Source organism: Perca flavescens, chromosome 2 (assembly GCF_004354835.1).
Source record: "Perca flavescens isolate YP-PL-M2 chromosome 2, PFLA_1.0, whole genome shotgun sequence".
Taxonomy (NCBI): Eukaryota; Metazoa; Chordata; class Actinopteri; order Perciformes; family Percidae; genus Perca; species Perca flavescens.
The window spans coordinates 1,892,480-1,915,796 of NC_041332.1; the positions used below are offsets into that span (position 1 = coordinate 1,892,480).

Sequence of the window (23,317 nt, forward strand, 5' to 3'; positions counted from 1 at the left end):
ACATGTTACATATGTGTACCAAGTCTATGTTAAACGCACTGCAGGGGCTAAATTTTTTAACTTTGTAGGGGGCGCCAGCAAGCCATTTTTGTGCGCCTATTCTCGAAACCCTTAAAATACATAACCGCCAGTTTAATTAATTTGTCTAAAGAAAGAAAGAAAGAAAGAAAGAAAGAAGGAATAATAATTCCTTCAGTTTGAATAGGGCCTTTGCCCTAGAGAGAGAGAGAGAGAGAGAGAATACTAACGTTACACAAGTAGTTATGTCTTCCATTGTATTGGTTTTGTGCTTTATGAACATAATGCGCAAAAATAGATATTCAAATATATTCAAACCTCTCTGGTTTCTCAGAACAAATATTCAAAAGTAGCAATTCAATGTCGGTGCTCAGGCCCTGATAATAACACCCTAGCATTACCAATACATCGTTGACTCGAGTACCAACAATGTAAATAAAATGCATAATTAACGTGTATGTATGTACATATGTGTATGCATATGTATGTGTACACAAACACACTTTTTGACACGCAAACTTATCTGTGCATACTAGTCAAATGTTTGTTTACCTTGTTCAACGTTGCTGTTTTGAGCCATGTGTATCGTGTATTGTTGTGTATGTACATGGAGAGCAACAAAAAGCCAGAGACAAATTCCCTGTACGTGTTCACACTGACTTGGCCTTTCACACAGACTCTGATTGTGAGACAGGCAGAGGAGCCAGTATCATCAGGCAGCTGCTATGTCTCTAGTCATTTCAGAGACAGAGCTGAATTATTACTGCCTGAGACATGTTGCAACGTAGTGTCCTTATGTAGGTTACTGACCATAACATGACCTGTCTCCATTTACACAGCAAGCTGGAAATGAAACGTGAGTAATGAGAGGAACAAGGTAGTAGACTGCCAAATTGTCACTGGACCTCTCTCTCAGTGTGTGTGTGTGTGTGTGCTTGTGTGGTGTGAGTGTGTGTGTGTGTGTGTGGGTGTGGGTGTGTGTGCGTGGTGTGAGTGTGAGTGTGTGTGTGTGATAAGAGATCAAAGGAATGGAAAGAAACGTGACCATAAATGACAGCAAAACCCAATAAAGACACACACACACTAGTTCTCATCTACCAAAATCCATTTGATTTGATTTAGATTTTTGTTTTATATTGATATGAGATTAACTTAGATAAATCATGAAGCATTTTTTTTATTGCTTGACAGTCCTATTTTTAAACTTTTAAATTGTTAAATCAAGGGGGTGCTCCAGAGCGTCCAATAAACTTTAATTACATAACTGAGTAAGCAAAAATCAAATCAAGACCTGGCAGAAACCTGAAACAGGATATTTAATCACAACAAATATCTGCCTATCTGTGATACCAAATTTGGTATGCTTACCACATTTAACTTTTGGGGTGTCATCACAAAATGATTTAATATAAAAGCTCCTCGTGGATACAGCGTGCGACAGAGAAGACCTGGGAGCTCCTGCTTGTGGCTATGTTCTCGTCAGCTTGAGATCATTTGAAACATTTATTGAGTTCATCTTGAATAGACACCTACTCTAAAAAACAAGAACCGGACCTTTTGAGAAGGATTGGTGATTACTGTTGACAGAGAGGTCAGGTAAGGACAACTTTTTTATAAGAATTTAATACATGTGCAAAATGACTCATTTATTGAACATCTGGAACAATAGGTTAGTATTTATTTGCAGTAATAACCTAGTGTGAAAAGGATTGAGTCACTTTGGGAGCAAAGCCCACCTATAACGAAACGAAAACATGGTTTCAGTGTGGATAAGTTTCCTATACATCAAAATGTTAAGTGCTGCTTAAGATAGATAGATAGATATTTAGTGTCATTGCATATTTTTACACAACTGAACTTGGTTGGAGCACTCAGGTTTGCAGCTTACAAATCCATGATAAAATATAAAATATGCACACTTACACACCTCCCTCATGCCCATGACCTCATACACATCATTAACCGTACTATAAATAAATACTCTAGAAAAAAACACGTTACCCATGATATAAATGAGCGGTGAACACAAAAGTTTAATTACATGGACTTAAAAACTGGAAGATGGCACTGACTTTGTAATTATCTAACAGAAATCAGCCGCCACAATGAGTACGGACGCGGAGATGGCCACTTATGGCAAAGCTGCCATTTACCTTCGTAAGCCAGAAAGGGAGAGAATTGAGGCTCAAAGTGCCCCATTTGATGCCAAGAGTGCCTGCTACGTTGCTGATGTCAAGGAGCTGTACTTGAAGGGAAAAATCATCAAGAAAGATGGTGACAAAGTCACGGTCGAAACCCTGGAAACTAAGGAGGTTAGTATCATGAAATCAGAGTCAACTGGGAGAATCAATGTGATCAGTTCTCATTGTGACAAATGTCCTATTCCAGGAGAGAGTAGTGAAAGAAGCTGATGTCTATCCAATGAACCCTCCCAAGTATGACAAGATTGAGGACATGGCCATGATGACCCATCTCAATGAAGCCTCTGTGCTGTATAACCTCAAAGAGCGTTATGCAGCATGGATGATCTACGTAAGACAATCTGAATAATGAGAAAAGAAAACTATTGCAAATTGCCATACTTGTAGAAAACATAGAGTTAACTGTTGAATCTCTATGATCACTTTCAGACCTACTCTGGGTTGTTCTGTGCCACCGTGAACCCCTACAAGTGGCTCCCAGTGTACGACTCTGAATGTGTAAGTGCCTATAGAGGCAAGAAGCGTATGGAGGCTCCACCCCACATCTTCTCCGTCTCTGACAACGCTTTTCAGTTCATGCAAACTGGTAAGTCATTACCAGAACAATTTATCAGTACATGAAGTTTCTGTTGCAGTAAATCATAGTCAATTATTTTGTTTTTTCTTTAACAGATAGGGAGAACCAGTCCGTCTTGATCACGTGAGTTTGTTACATTTACATTTGTAGACTTTGTTTAACAAAGTTAAATATCTTGATCAAATCTTATACATCTGTGTCTATACCTAGTGGAGAATCTGGTGCTGGGAAGACTGTTAACACCAAGCGTGTCATCCAGTACTTTGCAACTATTGCAGTTGGTGGACCAAGAAGGACGACTCAAAGGTATGTTACTTTTATGATTAAAATTCAGGCTTTTACTCTATTGAATATTTTTTCAGGGGAAAAAATGAAGTCATTTCTTGACATTAATTCTAAACCTGGATTGTAGGGGTCACTGGAGGATCAGATTATTGCAGCCAATCCCTCCTAGAAGCCTCACGGTAACGCCAAAACTATTAGGAATGACAACTCTTCTCGTTTTGTAAGTATGGAACAATGTCTACACATGAGGTCTTGTTACAGATTGCCAATGTGGAGGGACAATAAAAATCCTTTGATCCAAACAGGGTAAATTCATCAGAATCCATTTCGGCGCAACTGGCAAACTGGCAAGTGCAGATATTGAGACATGTGAGTAATAATACTCATAGTACATGCAAACGACTGGAATTGAGAATTGGCCAGGCTGTGATTTATGAACAATATTTGTAGATCTGCTGGAGAAGTCAAGAGTGACATACCAGCTTTCTGATGAAAGAGGCTACCACATCTTCTTCCAGATGATGACCGGCCACATACCTGAGCTGATTGGTAAGCACATTGGTGTTGCACATTGTTTAACCTCTTTTCATATGGAACAAATGTTCTGACATTTTCACTCTTATTTGGATCTCCAGATTTGGCACTCATCTCAACCAACCCCTACGACTTCCCCATGTGTAGCATGGGTCAGATCACTGTGGCCAGCATTGATGACAAAGTTGAGCTGGAAGCCACTGATGTGAGTGATCTTCACTTCAAAATATAATTATTTTTTTTTTGCATTAAATCTAATTGATCTAGGCCACGCCCGAAAACCGCCACAGGCCAATCATGGCTTAGCAACCGTAACTATATTCCTAAAGTGAATATGTTTTGTGTCGACCTGTTTTGAACTCAGAACGCTATTGATATCCTGGGCTTCACTCATGACGAGAAAATGGCCATCTACAAGATGACTGGTGCTGTGCTCCACCATGGTAACATGAAGTTCAAGCAGAAGCAGCGTGAGGAGCAGGCTGAGCCTGATGGCACAGAGGGTGAGTGTTTAATGTCAGCTCAAAGTGAATAGCTTGGGACCAACAGTAATGAGGTTCTTAATCACACTGGTGTGGATTTACATCATGATGGAAATCTCTGAACTATTTTCAGAGGCTGACAAGGTTGCTTACTTGCTGGGTCTGAACTCCGCTGACATGCTCAAGGCTCTGTGCTTCCCCAGAGTGAAGGTCGGAAATGAGTATGTCACCAAGGGACAGACTGTACCTCAGGTAAATATGAATTACCAATATCCTACAATTTAAATAAGTCTAAGACCATCTTAAATGTAATTTTTATTATTAGATCTTTTGTATTATTTACCTCACTAGTGAGGTGCCTGTTCAGGCAGATTGCTTGGCCTGTGGTAGTGGTGCTTGTAGCTTTCTCGAGAATCCCTCATACAATCAATTTAATGCTCACACTGCTCTTCCTTGGGTCCTGAGCAATACACCTGCCATGACATAGTTGCGTCACATACCCAAACCATGGCTTCTCATGGTCAGAAACACTTTTGAAATACACTGGTTCAGGGGGGGAAATATCAAGAGCAAACTTTACCATTGCCATTTGGCCCAAGGTAAAAGGGCCACAAACAGCTATAGATTTATTATGATTTTCACATATGAAAAATATAGGATATGTTTCAATTCTAAATCATTGTACCAATAAATAACTTAAAAATGGGCAACTCAACTGCAGTTCTGACTTACTGTGTCCTACTTCAGAGGAAAACGTACTGCTACATTTCCCTGACAGAGAAATGTTACTGGTTACATTGCAGATTAAGATTTTTCCTCACAAAATTATTCAACATTACTCTATGCAGCATGATTTTGTAAGTATGTAAGTACATTCTGCTGATAATTCCTGTCTTTTACTCTTCACTTTAAGTAGACATCGGAATGCAGGACGTTTTGACTAGGCCTATTTCTAACACTGCCAACACATTGCCAGTTAGAGAAAGGCTGAGAAGTAAAGGATGCTGTTTTTGTTAGTCAGAGTGATTAATCGTTGCGTTCACGCTGCTGTCCTTGGTAAAATCATTCCACTATGTCAAGTAATCCCATCCGCTCTGTGCAAATGTCAGTGACAGGGTACTGGCCATTCTTATTATACATCCATGGTACAATACTAATGATTTTTACAAAAATGTTAAATCACATCCTTGTTTTTATTCAGGTGATGAACTCAGTGACAGCCCTGGCCAAGGCTATCTATGAGAGGATGTTCTTGTGGATGGTCGTTCAGATAACTAGATGTTGGACACTAAACAAGCACGACAGTTCTACATCGGTGTCCTGGACATTGCTGGTTTTGAAATCTTTGACGAAGCTTCATTTCCAACAATTCAGAAGCTGATACTTTTCATGACAGAATCATTCTTATTGCCCTGCGAGAGATTATACTGGTTAATTGTCCCCTCACAGTTCAACACCTTGGAACAGCTGTGCATCAACTTCACCAATGAGAAACTGCAACAGTTTTTCAACCACACCATGTTTGTCCTGGAGCAAGAGGAGTACAAGAAGGAGGGTATTATCTGGGAGTTCATTGACTTTGGCATGGACTTGGCTGCCTGCATTGAGCTCATTGAAAAGGTAATCATTTTGTGGTTATATATAATTTTTCTTAATTTGAATGACTTTATCACCCTTGTGTTGTCTTTCGGGTCCCGGTTACCCGAAGGAAAAAAGAAAGGGTTAATACAGCACCTTAGTGCTTTTTGTACAACATTTTGGTCACTTAAGCTGTGTTTAAATGTGCTCTAGAAATAAACTTTACTTACTTACTTTACAAGTGACCAGGTTTAGAGAGCAATTCTCAACAAAGTAAATGGAAGTACATAACCCTTGTGTAGTCTACACAAAGGTTTAAAGAGGTGCTATGCAGTTTTGGCAGTTTCTTCGCTGTTTTCTCTTTTTGCTCACAGGTTTTCTATAGAGCTCCCCTACAGCCTCGGAATAGATATTTGGTAGATCCTATGTTTACTCATGTCTGACTCCTCTCTCGGTCAGTCTGCCGTTTCCTCTTTCTCTGTTCCTCCGACAATGCTTTCCTAGCTTTCTGCTTCTTTTTTGCCGGCTCAGCCATGACGATAGTGTGAAAAACCCCATCGCTACCTTGTTAGCCGGTTCCTGAACGGGCGTATGTGTACAGTGCCGTGAAGCAATTTGTTACATCGCGAGACCTGATATCACGCAATACTTCCTGACGCTGATGCCAGCGGCTCGCTGGCCGAAAGTTGCAAGGGTGGTTTTTCCGCTCACAGGCGCTAGGGGTAAGCGAGATGACCACCATTCAACTCGAAAGAAGTCATATAACCATTCCAATGGCTTCAAAGCTGTTCAGTTAAGGTAAATTAAGCTAAAAAAGCTGCATAGTTCCCCTTTAATTACATACTTCTTCCCACTTTTTTCCAGCCCATGGGCATCTTCTCCATCCTTGAAGAGGAGTGCATGTTCCCCAAGGCCTCAGACACATCCTTCAAGAACAAGCTGTATGACCAGCATCTTGGAAAAACCAAAGCATTTGAGAAGCCTAAGCCCCCCAAGAAAGGCAAGATTGAGGCCCACTTCTCCCTGGTGCACTACGCTGGTACCGTGGACTACAATATCGCTGGCTGGCTGGACAAGAACAAGGATCCACTGAATGACTCCGTCTGTCAGCTGTACCAGAAATCCCCAGTGAAACTGCTGGCTCTCTGCTTCCCTCCTGTCATTGAGGGTATGATAGGAACTACAGTAAACTAAAACATGTTTTTAGGCTATACTGTATATGTTTAAGTAACTGTAGCGGTGTTAATGTATTTGTCATCCTAACGAAACATGTCTAATTCAAAATATCAACAGATGCTACCAAGAAGGGAGGCAAGAAGAAGGGTGGTTCTATGCAGACTGTGTCTTCACAGTTTAGGGTAATGTTGCAAATGTATCTTATATATGTATGTATATATAGCTGAGTTTATGTTCAAACTCACAATTGATTACATGTCATAAGACTCACCATTTTGGATCTACAGGAGAACTTGGGGAAGCTGATGACTAACTTGAGGAGCACCCATCCTCACTTTGTGCGCTGCCTGATTCCCAATGAGTCAAAGACTCCAGGTACATAGAGAACATCATCTCAAGAGATTATTTGAAGAGTGGTTTTGTTTTGTTAATATGGTTTCCTTCATTTTGTGCTGCTTTTAACTAACTAAGTCTATTTATTCAAAGAAGTCATTAAGAAATGTATTTGTACAGGTCTGATGGAGAACTTCCTGGTCATCCACCAGCTCAGGTGTAACGGTGTGCTGGAGGGTATCAGAATCTGCAGAAAAGGTTTCCCCAGCCGAATCCTCTATGCTGACTTCAAGCAGAGGTATTAATGGATATGTTAATATCATTTTGATAAAGATTATTAGAAGAAAATGCTCACACTGACCATTAACTCTCATGAAAAAGGTACAAGGTGCTGAATGCCAGCGTCATCCCCGAGGGCCAGTTCATTGACAACAAGAAGGCTTCAGAGAAGCTGCTTGGGTCAATTGATATTCCACATGACGAGTACAAATTTGGACACACAAAGGTAAACACCTTGCTCTCTTATTTTACTGTAGATTAATGACCAAAGTGGTTAGGGGGTTGAGGATGGGCTAAACACAGGGCTTTCACTCAGGAGACCGGGGTTCGCGTCCCGCTTGTCACGCTTGTTATAGTTCTTTTTTTCTTACCGTACGCCCACCCATGACCCTTTCCTAAACCCAGCTGTCCCATTCTTCCCGCATGTCACAGAACCGTACCCACACCCATGACCCTTTCCTAAACGCAACTGTCCCGTAGTTCCCGCGTGTCACGGAACTGTAAGCCCACCCATGACCTTTTCCTTAACATAACTGTTTCAAAATGGATGGCAATAGTCCCGACCAAGCGCGTTTACTTAAAGCGCTAAAGGAGACTTTTAGCGTCAATAAGAACGACAAAGGCACCTGACCAAGCGTCCATATTTTATGAGATGGGTGTTTGGATAGAGGCAGAGCAGCCTGCATGTGGCCATTATCAAAAGACCTTCACCTTAGAAGCCCTGGACCACGTGGGGCAGGTGAAAATGTTTTTTTTGTTTTACAGGCTGTGAAGTATTCAGTATTCATCCTACATTCATTTTTATTTTGTGTTTGATCAGGTGTTCTTCAAGGCCGGTCTGCTGGGTGTCCTTGAGGAGATGAGAGATGAAAAACTGTCATCTCTGGTCACCATGACTCAGGCTTTGGCCCGTGGTTATGTCATGAGAAAGGAGTTTGTAAAGATGACGGAGAGGAGGCATGTTGAAAACAGCTCATTCTGAATCATGGTATTACAAATCACTAACAATATTGTTTACAACAGCTACTTCTTGTCCGCAGGGAAGCCATATATACCATCCAATACAATATCCGCTCATTCATGAATGTCAAACACTGGCCATGGATGAAGGTGTACTACAAGATCAAACCTCTGCTGAAGACTGCTGAAACTGAGAAGGAGCTGGCAAATATGAAGGAGAACTATGACAAGATGAAAACTGACTTGGCTGCTGCCCTGGCCAAGAAGAAGGATCTGGAGCAGAAGATGGTGTCCCTTCTGCAGGAGAAGAATGATCTGCTGCTGCAAGTGTCATCTGTAAGTACACATCGACAGAAAATTGTGCTTTTCATATTTTTCAAAGTTGATGTGCTAACATCTATCTTTATAAAATTAACTAGGAATCAGACAATCTGAATGATGCTGAAGAGAGATGTGAGGGACTTATCAAGAGTAAGATTCAGATGGAGGCCAAACTCAAAGAGACAACTGAGAGACTGGAGGATGAAGAGGAAATCAATGCTGAGCTCACTGCCAAGAAGAGAAAGCTGGAGGATGAATGCTCTGAGCTCAAGAAGGATATTGATGACCTGGAGCTTACCTTGGCCAAAGTGGAAAAAGAGAAACATGCCACAGAGAACAAGGTTTGTGTATAATAGTTTTCCTGCTAAATACATTCTGGAGGGGAGACCCGCCGCTGCAGAATTATTGGCGCCGCAGCTTCAGAATTTTACTTTTTCGTTAAATCCAAATTTCTGGACACTGCAGAGCTGAGGTTGAGGGTGAGCGACTGGTGAAACAGTGAAAAGACGTCAATCAATCGCAAAGTCATGACAACCAAACAACAGCACGAGTACAGCATTTTCACCTCATGCAGAGTGATAAACAGGGGCAAAAGCCTTGACGGCTAATTCTCATGGAAGTCACGCTCACGCAGGTCCCGTGGAATAGAACAGCCACAGAGGCTTAGAAAATACCATTACGGTGACTGAATATATTAAATTTACTGTTTCTCTGACCCCCGATGAGAAAAGAAGTGTGTGCACCCTGCAGTCCATCTGCCACACCCCTGCTGCAGGAGATGTATTCACTTACTGTTTCAAACTTTTCCAGGTTATGTTAAAAATGTGATGCGATACAGGCACTGCTAAATGCGTTATTTATCTGGAATTGTTCATTAGCTGTGGTTGATATATGTCAAGCTGAATGGACTCAGTACACAGTAGTAAACACGTTATTCTCACCCAAAGACTCGTTCTTCGAGAGAAAGAACACAACATAATGGAATGGAATGGAAAGGCATTTCCTTTCCTATTTTTCATTGCTGTTACAGGCTGGTAGCGTAGGTACTAGTGCACCCTCACTAATTTTCAACCCTAACGTTAACCCTTCCCCCACCTGGCCATTGAAACAGAATCCAGAGGAAAAACTGTAATAATCTGTCCAGCATATCAAGTAAAATGATGACAGTTTAAAGACAAGATTTGTCTTGCACATTTAGGTGAAGAACCTGACTGAGGAGATGGCCTCTCAGGATGAGAGCATTGCTAAGCTGACCAAGGAAAAGAAAGCCCTTCAGGAGGCTCATCAGCAGACTCTTGATGACCTGCAGGCAGAGGAAGACAAAGTTAACACTCTGACCAAGGCCAAGACCAAGCTTGAGCAGCAAGTGGATGATGTAAGATTACAAAGTCCCTTGGATTGGCAAAGCAGGATTCTTGAATTTGATGATTAAAAATGAATCGTATTTTTCAGCTTGAGGGTTCTCTGGAGCAAGAGAAGAAGCTCCGTATGGACCTTGAGAGATCCAAGAGAAAGCTTGAGGGTGATCTAAAACTGGCCCAGGAATCCATCATGGATCTCGAGAATGAGAAGCAGCAGTCGGACGAGAAAATTAAAAAGTAACAGTTTTTGAATTTGTACACAAGAATCATTCTTATATAATTTGTCGTCAACTGCATGAACTCTATGTACTTCATCTAAACTACTCACAGGAAGGACTTTGAAATCAGTCAGCTCCTTAGCAAAGTTGAAGATGAGCAGTCACTTGGTGCTCAGCTTCAGAAGAAGATCAAGGAGCTCCAGGTGACATATGGTTTTAAAGAAAACATTTCTGATATTTCCAATTTTGTGTATTAAAAGTGACAGTTTACTGAAAGAACTTATATCTGCATTGAACAGGCTCGTATTGAGGAACTGGAGGAGGAGATTGAGGCTGAGCGTGCTGCTCGTGCCAAGGTTGAGAAGCAGAGAGCTGACCTCTCCAGGGAACTTGAGGAGATCAGTGAGAGGCTGGAGGAGGCCGGTGGTGCCACTGCTTCTCAGATTGAGATGAGCAAGAAGCGTGAAGCCGAGTTCCAGAAGCTCCGTCGTGATCTTGAGGAGTCCACTCTGCAGCACGAAGCCACTGCTGCTGCTCTTCGCAAGAAGCAGGCTGACAGCGTTGCTGAGCTGGGAGAGCAGATCGACAACCTCCAGCGTGTGAAGCAGAAGCTTGAGAAGGAAAAGAGCGAATACAAGATGGAGATTGATGACCTCTCCAGCAACATGGAGAATGTTGCTAAAGCAAAGGTACACAATGCATTACATGCTTTGTTATTACCCAAATCATTATAGTAAAAAATCTGATCACTGATCTCATCTGTATTTACTCATTAGGGAAATCTTGAAAAGATGTGCCGTACTCTAGAGGACCAACTCAGCGAACTGAAGACCAAGAATGATGAAAATGTCCGTCAAATCAATGACACAAGTGCACAGAGAGCACGTCTCCTGACAGAAAATGGTATCTACAGTACAAGCTGTCAGTTAATGATCTGTTGTGTATGTTATTGAGAAACGTGACACAAATTAATGCATCGTGGCATCTTTCACACAAGGTGAGTTCAGCCGTCAAGTTGAAGAGAAAGAAGCTCTTGTCTCCCAGCTGACCAGAGGCAAACAGGCATTCACACAGCAGATTGAGGAGCTGAAAAGACATGTTGAAGAGGAGGTTAAGGTAAGAAACATTTAAGTAAGTGTGCATTGGTGTTATTAGTTTGGGATTCAGGAATTTTGTAAATTCAATCATATGTCTTACACCAGGCTAAGAATGCTCTTGCCCATGGACTGCAATCAGCCCGCCATGACTGTGATCTGCTGAGGGAGCAGTTTGAGGAGGAGCAAGAGGCCAAGGCTGAGCTGCAGCGTGGGATGTCCAAGGCCAACAGTGAGGTGGCTCAGTGGAGATCCAAGTATGAAACTGATGCCATCCAGCGCACTGAGGAGCTTGAGGAATCCAAGTGAGTAACATTCAAACAATTTAATGGCCGGTGTATCATTTTACCACAACTCAACTTTGGAGCAAACATTTTACAGCTCTGCCTTCATGTGTTCATGTAGATCTTTAAAAACTTGCTATTTATAACAACACTAGGCTGATTATAAATTGCCCATCACCCTTTCCAAAACCTGTTATTTTGAAATATTCGCTACTCTAAGAATATTAAGGCTTCAAACAAACAACAATGCAACACTCAAAATACAAGAACTCACGCTGCAGATTATTGTTACTGAGGCTTTAAGTCACTTCATAGTAGAAACTAATCTTACCTTCTTCCAACAGGAAAAAGCTGGCTCAGCGTCTTCAGGAGGCTGAGGAGCAGATTGAGGCGGTGAATTCCAAGTGTGCTTCTCTGGAGAAAACCAAACAGAGGCTCCAGAGTGAGGTGGAGGACCTCATGATTGATGTGGAGAGGGCCAATGGGCTGGCTGCCAACCTGGACAAGAAGCAGAGGAACTTTGACAAGGTAGCATTGTTAAAGTTTTTTTTTTTTCTGGGATTTGGGGTGTTATTTTGTGTCTCTGGTGCTTCCACACACATACAAACTTTGGGGAAAATCCATCCATGGTGTTCTGAGTGAGATCTGGTTTCTGAATGTGTCCTGCCTTCAGTCTCCTGGTGAGCTGGTCAACATCTGCACGGCTTTCTACGGCACTAGCCGAGACGAAGGGGCTAGGGGGCTAACCATTAGCATGCTAGCTCGTTCTCAATGGCAAAACACTGCTACAACACACAAATTCACCCTAATCTACAAAATAAATTGTATAGAACTACTTACACGTCCTTAAGCGCCCTCATTTAGAAGAAGTCTCCCGGCTAATCCTGCCTTGTACTGGGCAAAGTTGGAGAAACAGCTAGCTAGCTCATGTAGTCCTTACCTAGCTGCTGAGCATGTGGAACTGACAACAAAGATGTTACAGCAGTGAGATTTCTCACTCTGTAGCTAAAACAGAGGCCTGAAGACAGGGTGAAAAGAGGAGCTGCAGCAATGTGCAGTACAACAAAAATATGGTGTTTTTTAAAATTAAACCATGTAAACCTATTCTGGTATAACCGCAAAATACAATTATGAACCTGAAAATGAGCTTAATATGGGAGCTTTAACTTTTGTGTTGCCAAGCCACACAAACAATGAAAGATATATTTATTTTCCCTCATATCACCACATAACCAATGGTGTTATTCAGGTGTTGGCAGAGTGGAAACAGAAGTACGAGGAGGGTCAGGCAGAGCTCGAGGGAGCACAGAAGGAGACTCGTTCTCTCAGCACTGAGCTGTTCAAGATGAAGAACTCTTATGAGGAATCTCTGGATCAACTGGAGACTTTGAAGCGTGAAAACAAGAACCTTCAACGTGAGTTCGACATTATGCAACAGTTACATTGTATTCAACACATGTATTTCTTACATTGTATTCAACATGTGTTGGAATAAAGTCTTTATATTTTACATTGTAAGGCTTAACAATATAAAACACATGTATCTCTATGCAGAGGAGATCTCAGATCTGACTGAACAGATTGGTGAGACTGGCAAGAGCATCCATGAGCTGGAGAAGTCCAAGAAGCAGGTGGAGACCGAAAAGTCTGAGATCCAGACGGCTCTTGAAGAGGCTGAGGTACATTTTCTTCTAGGGACATCTACTGAAAAAAGTCATGGAAAAATCTACTTTAATAAGGTTTTAAGGCAGAGATTAATATGTAATTCTTTGATACCATCAGGGGACGCTGGAACACGAAGAGTCTAAGATCCTGCGTGTCCAGCTGGAGCTCAACCAGATTAAGGGTGAAGTGGACAGGAAGCTGGCAGAGAAAGATGAGGAGATGGAGCAGATCAAGAGGAACAGCCAGAGGGTGATTGACTCCATGCAGAGCAATCTGGATTCTGAGGTCAGGAGCAGGAACGATGCCCTGAGAATCAAGAAGAAGATGGAGGGAGACCTGAATGAGATGGAGATTCAGCTGAGCCACTCCAATCGCCAGGCTGCTGAGTCCCAGAAGCAGCTGAGGAATGTGCAGACGCAGCTGAAGGTATTGTTAGACACAGAGTTGTTGCACAGACTATGGTCAGTACATGCAGTACATTTTGGCATTCATGTGAATATTGTCCTGATATTTTTTCTCCTCTAGGATGCACAACTGCACCTTGATGATGCTGTCAGAGCACAGGAGGAGTTCAAGGAACAAGCTGCTATGGTGGATCGCAGGAACGGTCTGATGGTAGCTGAAATCGAGGAACTCAGAGCTGCTCTGGAACAGACGGAGAGAAGTCGCAAAACCGCCGAGCAGGAGCTGGTGGACGCCAGTGAGCGTGTTGGACTTCTGCACTCTCAGGTGAACAAGCCCAGTCATTTCTTATATAATAATTCAAAAATCTAATGACATTTTAAGTGACATGGGGAAATCAGACATGTGATGACTAACATGCCTACATTGTTTTTACCTTTAAGAACACAAGCCTTCTGAACTCCAAGAAGAAGCTTGAGTCTGACCTGGTCCAGGTCCAGGGTGAAGTGGATGACACTGTTCAGGAAGCAAGGAATGCAGAGGAGAAGGCCAAGAAGGCCATCACCGATGTAGGTTTACATTTGAATTGTTCTTACTTTCACTCCAATGTGTATTTTCAAGATTATTATTGTTATGCTGTCTCTTGTATAGGCTGCTATGATGGCTGAGGAGCTGAAGAAGGAGCAGGATACCAGCTCCCATCTGGAGAGGATGAAGAAGAACCTGGAGGTCACTGTTAAGGACCTGCAGCACCGCCTGGATGAGGCCGAGAACCTGGCCATGAAGGGTGGCAAGAAGCAGCTCCAGAAACTTGAGTCCAGGGTAAGAAAGAAAGAAAGAAAGAAAGAATTTGCAGAGCTGAACTTATTAAAAAAAGATGTATTCTTATTGCTTATTGTTCATTGAAGGTGCGTGAACTGGAGGCAGAGGTTGAGGCTGAGCAGAGACGTGGAGGAGATGCCATTAAGGGTGTCCGCAAATATGAGAGGAGGGTGAAGGAGCTCACCTATCAGGTACAGTCACGTTGATAGTTGTCATACAAATCAACTTAAAGGTCACATGACATGGTGCTCTTTTGATGCTTTTATATAGACCTTAGTGGTCCCCTAATACTGTATCTGAAGTCTCTTTTATATAGACCTTAGTGGTCCCCTAATACTGTATCTGAAGTCTCTTTATATAGACCTTAGTGGTCCCCTAATACTGTATCTGAAGTCTCTTTTATATAGACCTTAGTGGTCCCCTAATACTGTATCTGAAGTCTCTTTTATATAGACCTTAGTGGTCCCCTAATACTGTATCTGAAGTCTCTTGTATATAGACCTTAGTGGTCCCCTAATACTGGATCTGAAGTCTCTTTTATATAGACCTTAGTGGTCCTCTAATACTGTATCTGAAGTCTCTTTTATATAGACCTTAGTGGTCCCCTAATACTGTATCTGAAGTCTCTTTTATATAGACCTTAGTGGTCCCCTAATACTGGATCTGAAGTCTCTTTTATATAGACCTTAGTGGTCCCCTAATACTGGATCTGAAGTCTCTTTTATATAGACCTTAGTGGTCCCCTAATACTGGATCTGAAGTCTCTTTCCCCGAAAGTCAGCCTTTGTGCAGAATTACAGCCACTAGAGCCAGTCCCACAATGAGATTTCCTTAGGATGTGCCATTTCTGTGGATACCCAGGGCTCAGTTTACACCTATCACCATTTCTAGCTACTGGGGGACCATAGGCAGGCTGGGGGAAGCATATTAATGTTAAAAAAAAACAACTCATGAAGTGACATTTTCATGCCATGGGACCTTTAACATATTTATTACAAAAACATGTATTTATTCTAAATCAACTTTAACAGACTGAGGAGGACAAGAAAAACGTTGCCAGGCTGCAGGATCTAGTTGACAAGTTGCAGCTCAAAGTCAAGGCCTACAAGAGGCATGCCGAGGAGGCGGTAAGGGCACTATATACATTTACACCACACTGAAAGCTTGGTACTGTGGCAGATTTATTTCAGTTGAAGATTACCTTTGGGCTTTTAGGAGATTAAAAATGTCAATCTCTATGTTTTTCAGGAGGAGCAGGCCAACACTCATCTGTCCAAGTGCAGGAAGGTCCAGCATGAGCTGGAGGAGGCTGAGGAGCGCGCTGACATCGCAGAGTCCCAGGTCAACAAGTTGAGAGCAAAGAGCCGTGACTCTGGCAAGGTAAACATACCAATAAAGACGTACATTTAAAATTTAATTTAAAAAAAGTTATGATTGACAGTTAGATTTGTTTGAAATAAAGTTGATTAAATGCTTTTTTATTTGTGTTTTTAGGGTAAAGAGGCAGCTGAATAAAGAAAACTGCCTGATCAGCTGTTTCTAATCATATAATATGATGTGAGATGTGCTGTAAAAATAAATGGTTTCCTTGTCACAGTTAAATTGCTGTCTGCCTGCTTCTTTTCCTTTACATTGAAGTGTTAGACTGGGAAAGTGGCTTTCCAGTAAAAACAATTGTATTAAGTAGTAGTATATGACCCAGCTGACCAAGCTTTAGCAACAAAAGTCCACAAATTTGATTTAAATGGTTGGCTACATGGCCTTAATATCTGGTATTAATCAGATGTCCTAAACCAGGTGACCAAATGCTTAAATCTACCTTCAAGTGACTTTTTTGACCTTATCCAATATATGTAAATTTGTTTTTCTCTCTTCTGGAGAGAAAAAACATTGGATGAATGCATTGCTTAAAGTGATGGTTCGGAGTAATTTCACCCTAGGGTCCTTTGCACCATGACCCTGAGCCAAACACCCCCCCAGAAGCTTTTTTCACCTGGGTCGAACATTGGGAGAGTTAGCGTAGAGTAGCGTTAGCAGCTGAATAGCTTAAGGCAGGGGCTAATGGACCCACGTTTGTATCAGGAAGTTACCCCACTATTAATGCCTGGATTGATACCAAACGTCTACAGTAGTACAAATAGGTTATGTACTCATAAAACGATGGATTGGAAAGTTTGTAAGTACACCAGAAGTTTATGAACACTTGCCTGCTCTCTTCTGCTAGCTGCTGCTGCTACCTGCAATTAGCCGAGTGCTTAGGGCCGTATACAAAAATATTTATTAATTTAATGATTAAATAAGGTAATGTCTCCAAACTTATCTCAGTTATTACTTGTCTCCTGCTAGTTATACTACAGCAATTACTTTAAAAAAAAAGTTTAATTAAAAATATTTTTGTTGCATCTCTTTTTGGTGTTGTAATTTGTAGACAGGCCTAAGCACTCGTCTTACTGCCGGCAGCAGCAACCACAGCAGAGAGCAGAAGCCAGCAGGCCAGGGTGATTTACATAAACTTCTGGTGTACTTACAAACTTTCCAATCCATCGTTTTATGAGTACATAACCTATTTGTACTACTGTAGACGTTTGGTATAATTTCGGGCATTATTAGTGGGGTCATTTACGAGATACAAACGTGGGTCCATTAGCCCCTGCGCTAAGTTATTCAGCTGATAACGCTACGCTACGCTAACTCTCCCAATGTTAGACCCAGGTGAAAAAAGCTTCTGGGGGGAGTGTTTGCCCCGAGGTCATGGTGCAAAGGACCCTATGGTGTAATACTCCGAACCATCACTTTAAATAGCATACCCACCCAAATAAAATACTTAAAAGTCATGGGGGCCACAGGCCAGCATGATTGACAGGCTAGTCAAAGGTACACAAATCAGATGGTGGAGATGCAAAGTCTTATCCTGAGTCCTGTGTCCACACTGACATTGCCATTTTCATTGGCTATATTATAATAGTGACACCTCATTTCATTTCATTTCATTTATTATACATGAAAATGTAAAAGCAATAATTAAGGTACAATATAAACGGGCCTTACTCAGTTTAAAAACTGGTTTCCAGCAGGTTCCTGTTCTGCAGCAACATACAACATTGAACACAATTTCGGGACATGGGGACAAAAACATTTACACAGGACATTATCATGGACTAGACAGATACAATAAAACATTAAATACGGACAAACAAGACTAGAACAATACATGACCAATCAATGTGTGCAAGTGTGACAATCAAGAAGAAACAGTTTGTATGACTTTTTAAAATATATGATGGATGATAGTGTTTGGATGTGATGGGGAATGTCATTCCAAATGTCAGGGTTTTTCATGGCTCAAAGGGCGGGTCAAACCATCACCAATGAATAAGGAAGTGTTTGCTGAGTTCAATGATACCTCACACAATAGCCTACATCAAATGGGTCATTATTTATAAAAAGGGGGCGTGGCCACATCATAGGGGCCGGGTCAAACCATCACCAATCAAAAAGAAATCGATTTCTACAAATTGTTGCCTGTTTCTTAAGTAGCTACTCACCCATTCCAATCCAACCCCTCTGATACCATATTTCTCTAGTTTATGTAATAAAATGTCATGATTTATGGTGTAAAATGCTTTCTTTAGATCGATAAATATTCCCACTACATGTTTCTTTTTATCTAGGCAATTTCTCATTTCCTCAACTAATTCCATTAGTGCCAAAGTTGTTGATCTGTCTGTCCAGAATCCGTATTGACTGTCAACTAGGAGCTTGTGTCTTTTGATAAAATTGTCAAGTCTTTTCAACTGGGGGAGTATAGAAACAGGCCTGTAATTTGTGGAATGGTGTCAATCCCCAGTTTTATATACTGGTATTACTTTTGCTATTTTCATTTTGTTTGGAAATTTACCAAATTGAAAAAACAAGTTACAGATACAGTACAGGCCAAAAGTTTGGACACACCTTCTCGTTCAATGCGTTTTTTTCATGACTATTTACATTGTAGATTCTCACAGAAGGCATCAAAACTATGAATGAACACATATGGGATTATGTACTTAACAAAAAAGTGTGAAATAACTCAAAGTAGCCACCCTTTGCTTTTTTGATAGCGCTGCAAACCCTTGGTGTTCTCTCAATGAGCTTCATGAGGTAGTCACCTGAAATGGTTTTCACTTCACAGGTGTGCCTTGTCAGGGTTAATTGGTGGAATTATTTCCCTTATTAATGGGGTTGGGACCATCAGTTGTGTTGTGCAGAAGTCAGGTTGATACACAGCCGACAGCCCTATTGGACAACTGTTAGAATTCATATTATGGCAAGAACCAATCAGCTAAGTAAAGAGAAACGAGTGGCCCTCATTACTTTAAATAATGAAGGTCAGTCAGTCCGGAAAATTGCAAAAACTTTGAATGTGTCCCCAAGTGCAGTCGCAAAAACCATCAAGCGCTACAACGAAACTGGCTCACATGAGGAGCGCCCCAGGAAAGGAAGACCAAGAGTCACCTCTGCTGCTGAGGATAAATTCATCCGAGTCACCAGCCTCAGAAATCACAAGTTAACAGCAGCTCAGATTAGAGACCAGATGAATGCCACACAGAGTTCTAGCAGCAGACACATCTCTAGAACAACTGTTAAGAGGAGACTGAATCAGGCCTTCATGGTCACGTAGCTGCTAGGAAACCACTGCTAAGGAGAGGCAACAAGCAGAAGAGATTTGTTTGGGCCAAGAAACACAAGGAATGGACATTAGACCAGTGGAAATCTGTGGTCTGATGAGTCCACATGGAAAAGGTGAACGGATGGATTCTACATGCCTGGTTCCCACCGTGAAGCATGGAGGAGGAGGTGTGATGGTGTGGGGGGGCTTTCATGCCTGGTTCCCACCGTGAAGCATGGAGGAGGAGGTGTGATGGTGTGGGGGGGCTTTCATGCCTGGTTCCCACCGTGAAGCATGGAGGAGGAGGTGTGATGGTGTGGGGGGGCTTTCATGCCTGGTTCCCACCGTGAAGCATGGAGGAGGAGGTGTGATGGTGTTGGGGGTGCTTTGCTGGTGACACTGTGGGGGATTTATTCAAAATTGAAGACATACTGAACCAGCATGGCTACCACAGCATCCTGCAGCAACATGCCATCCCATCCGGTTTGCGTTTAGTTGGACCATCATTTATTTTCAACAGGACAATGACCCCAAACACACCTCCAGGCTGTGTAAGGGCTATTTGACCAAGAAGGAGAGTGATGGAGTGCTGCGCCAGATGACCTGGCCTCCACAGTCACCAGACCTGAACCCAGTCGAGATGGTTTGGGGTGAGCTGGACCACAGAGTGAAGGCAAAAGGGCCGACAGGTGCTAAGCATCTCTGGGAACTCCTTCAAGACTGTTGGAAAACCATTTCAGGTGACTACCTCTTGAAGCTCATGAAGAGAATGCCAAGAGTGTGCAAAGCAGTAATCAGAGCAAAGGGTGGTTACTTTGAAGAATCTAAAATATAAGACATGTTTTCAGTTATTTCACACTTTTTTGTTAAGTACATAATTCCATATGTGTTCATTCATAGTTTTGATGCCTTCAGTGAGAATCTACAATGTAAATAGTCATAAAAATAAAAAGGAAACGCATTGAATGAGAAGGTGTGTCCAAACTTTTGGCCTGTACTGTATGAGTTAGTGGTTCAGCAATTTCTTCAACAACTAGTTTTATTTTAATGATATCAACGTTATTCCAATCCGTGGAGCTTTTTTTTAACAGTGTTTATTATTTCCTTTCTTTCCACTGCTCTAAGGAAAATATAGGTTGGATTACTATTCCCGAGATCAGCATTTACCCCATCTGTTGGTCTGGTCCCACATTTACAAAACAATTGTTAAAGTGCCCATATCATGAAAAAAATTCACTTTTTCTGGGATTTGGGGTGTTATTTTGTGTCTCTGGTGCTTCCACACACATACACACTTTGAATAAATCCATCCATGGTGTTCTGAGTGAGTTTCGGTTTCTGAAGGTGTCCTGCCTTCAGTCTCCAGGTGAACTGGTCACAATCTGCACGGCTCTCTACGTCACTGGCTGAAACGAGCTGGCTAACCGCAACCTTTGACCAGCGTCAGTCTGTCACTTTCTCCAATGTATAGACCAAGGGGAGCTGGGCGAAGATCTACAGGTGTGACTGATGTTAGGGGATTGTAGTGATGGAGTTTAATGTAACTCAGCTGAACCAATAAAGAGCTCCAAGAGCGAGACACTTTCACTGCCACTTGTATTTCTGTCAGTCATTTGACTGAGGCAGAGGGTCACCATTCAGCTCAAATATGTTAAACAGGTGACTTAATGTCCATTGAATGTTGTTATGGTCATCAGATTTTTTTCAGTTGTAAAACAGATTTAACAGGATATTGGACAGCCCAGTCCCACGGCAGTTCGTGAAATTTCAAAAACTTTCGTTATTTAATCTATTGATTCGTGTACAGGGACACGTTCATGATCGGACAGCACGATTATGGTAGCAAGTAGTATTCCTCTTGGCAAGCTTCTGTCATGAATGACAATGCAAGGCCCTTTTCACATTTTTTCACATATTAATTCTTGTTAGCTGAGCGGAGACATATCTCCCTCAGTTTCTGTAGGTTCCTATCTTGGTCGTATGCTCTACCGTGGTAGAGTGTTTGTCTCGATTCCGTGACAGCGTTGTCCATCTCTCAGGTTTTATGTCAAAGTCTATGAGATCTCTTTTTAACACGTCCTTGAAGCGCAATTTAGGTCTGCCCGTATGCCGAGTTCCCTCCTCCAATACTCCATGTAATACTGAGTGGGGAATGTGAGATCGTGGCATTCTGTTGACATGGCCTGCCCATCTCAGACGATTGAATTTCAGCCTTGAAGACAGGGGTTCAGAATTTGTGACAGTAAACAGTTCTTCATTCGTCATCTTGTCCTCCCAGGTCTTTCCAATAATAAACTGCAAGTTTCTTGTGTGGAAAGCACTGATTTTACTATCTTGGGAGCGATATGTAGGCCAGGTTTCAGATCCATATAGAAGTCTGCTTAGTACACATGCTTCGTACACTCTAACTTTAGTTCGCACAGATAGATGTATATTCCTCCAGACTCGTTTGGTTAGACGACCAAAAGTAGAGGCTGCTTTTCCGAAGCGAGTGGATATTTCCAGATCTAGTGTGGTGTTGTGCGTCATGGTGGATCCCAGATAGGTAAACTTTTCCACATCCTCAAGAGTGATATCATTTATTGTGAAAAAGTGAGTCAAGAGCCTGTGACATGGTGACAGTTTTCTTCAGGCTGATGGTAAGCACGAACTGGTCACATGATTTAGCAAAGCTGTCAAGTAGGGTCTGGAGCTGTTCTGGAGATGATGCACAGAGAGCAGCATCGTCAGCATAGAGTAGTTATAACAAACTGCTGTGTTTTGGTTTTCGCCTTGAAACGAGCCAAGTTAAAAAAGTTTCCATCATCTCGGGATAGTAATGAGACTCCTGTGGTGTCATGTATATCTTTGTAGGCTTTCTGGAATACATATGAAAAGTATATGCCGAAGCGTGTAGGCGCCAGTACGCACCCTTGCTTTACTCCTCTCTTGATTGAGAAGCTCTCAGATGTTGGTCGGGGTGGTGGATGGTTAAACAACACGGCCGTTGTTGTCACCGTCTACCGCGTGTGGCGTTTCATTTCCCCATTGTTGCATCCCCCAGAGATGGCGGCTGCAGCCCAGTGTCATGGCAGTTCGTGAAATGGTCACGTTCCCATTTCGTGGTGCCCACCACGAAATAAACGAGAAAAACGTGTCCCTGTACACGAATCAATAGATCAAAATAACGTAACCATTTCACAAACTGCCGTGAGACCAGGTTGTATTGGAGGGTACAGATACACACTCCTCAGTATGTCTAAAGTGGTCATTTATAGACACTCTGGGGACAGTGTATTTAGATACCGTGACTCCATAGTAAGATTATTGAATGAAAATGGATTTTCAGGGATAAATGTTGTACATACACAGCCTTCAGTGTGTATGTACTGGTCATGTGTATACACTTTAAGGACTGTATGGATACTGTTAAGTTTTGTATTGATGTGTATGCAAATATTTATTTTCACACTCACTATCATCATTACACTACATTACCATCTCATTTATATCATTATATTTACCGTAGTACGTAATTGTCTTGTTAGCTTACAAGTTATCTGTAACTTCACTCATTTGTTGTCCAGTCATTTGTCAGATAATGTCACGGTGCTGTACTGACTTAATTTCTCCTGTATAGATAATTGTGTTGTTACCTCACTTATGTTTGGTTATTTAATTATATTTTTCCGCTTGTATACACAAGATTTCGACTGAGACAGAGGGTCAAGCAGCCGTGGCATCTGAGAGCCTCAAAGATGTTAAACAGGTGACTTCATTTCTGATTGTTGATATTGACCTGGTTCCAGCTGTCGCCGTGGTCCTGCTGCACTCCCTGCTGAGCTCAGCGGTGCCCTGCAATGTCATGCTGCTTCCTGCTGAACCCTGCTGCTTCCTGCTGAACCCTGCAGCTTCCTGCTGAACCATGCTGCTTCCTGCTGAACCCTGCAGCTTCCTGCTGAACCATGCTGCTTCCTGCTGAACCCTGCTGCTTCCTGCTGAACCCTGCTGCTTCTTGCTGAACCCTGCTGCTTCCTGCTGAACCCTGTTGCTTCCTGCTGAACCCTGCTGCTTCCTGCTGAACCCTGCTGCTTCCTGCT

General features: G+C 42.1%; 1 pseudogene; it reads left to right on the plus strand.

Moving 5' to 3' along the window:
- Window positions 1–1,440: 1,440 nt before the first annotated feature.
- Window positions 1,441–16,192, plus strand: LOC114564618 (myosin heavy chain, fast skeletal muscle-like; annotated as a pseudogene).
- The last annotated feature ends 7,125 nt before the right edge of the window (window positions 16,193–23,317 follow it).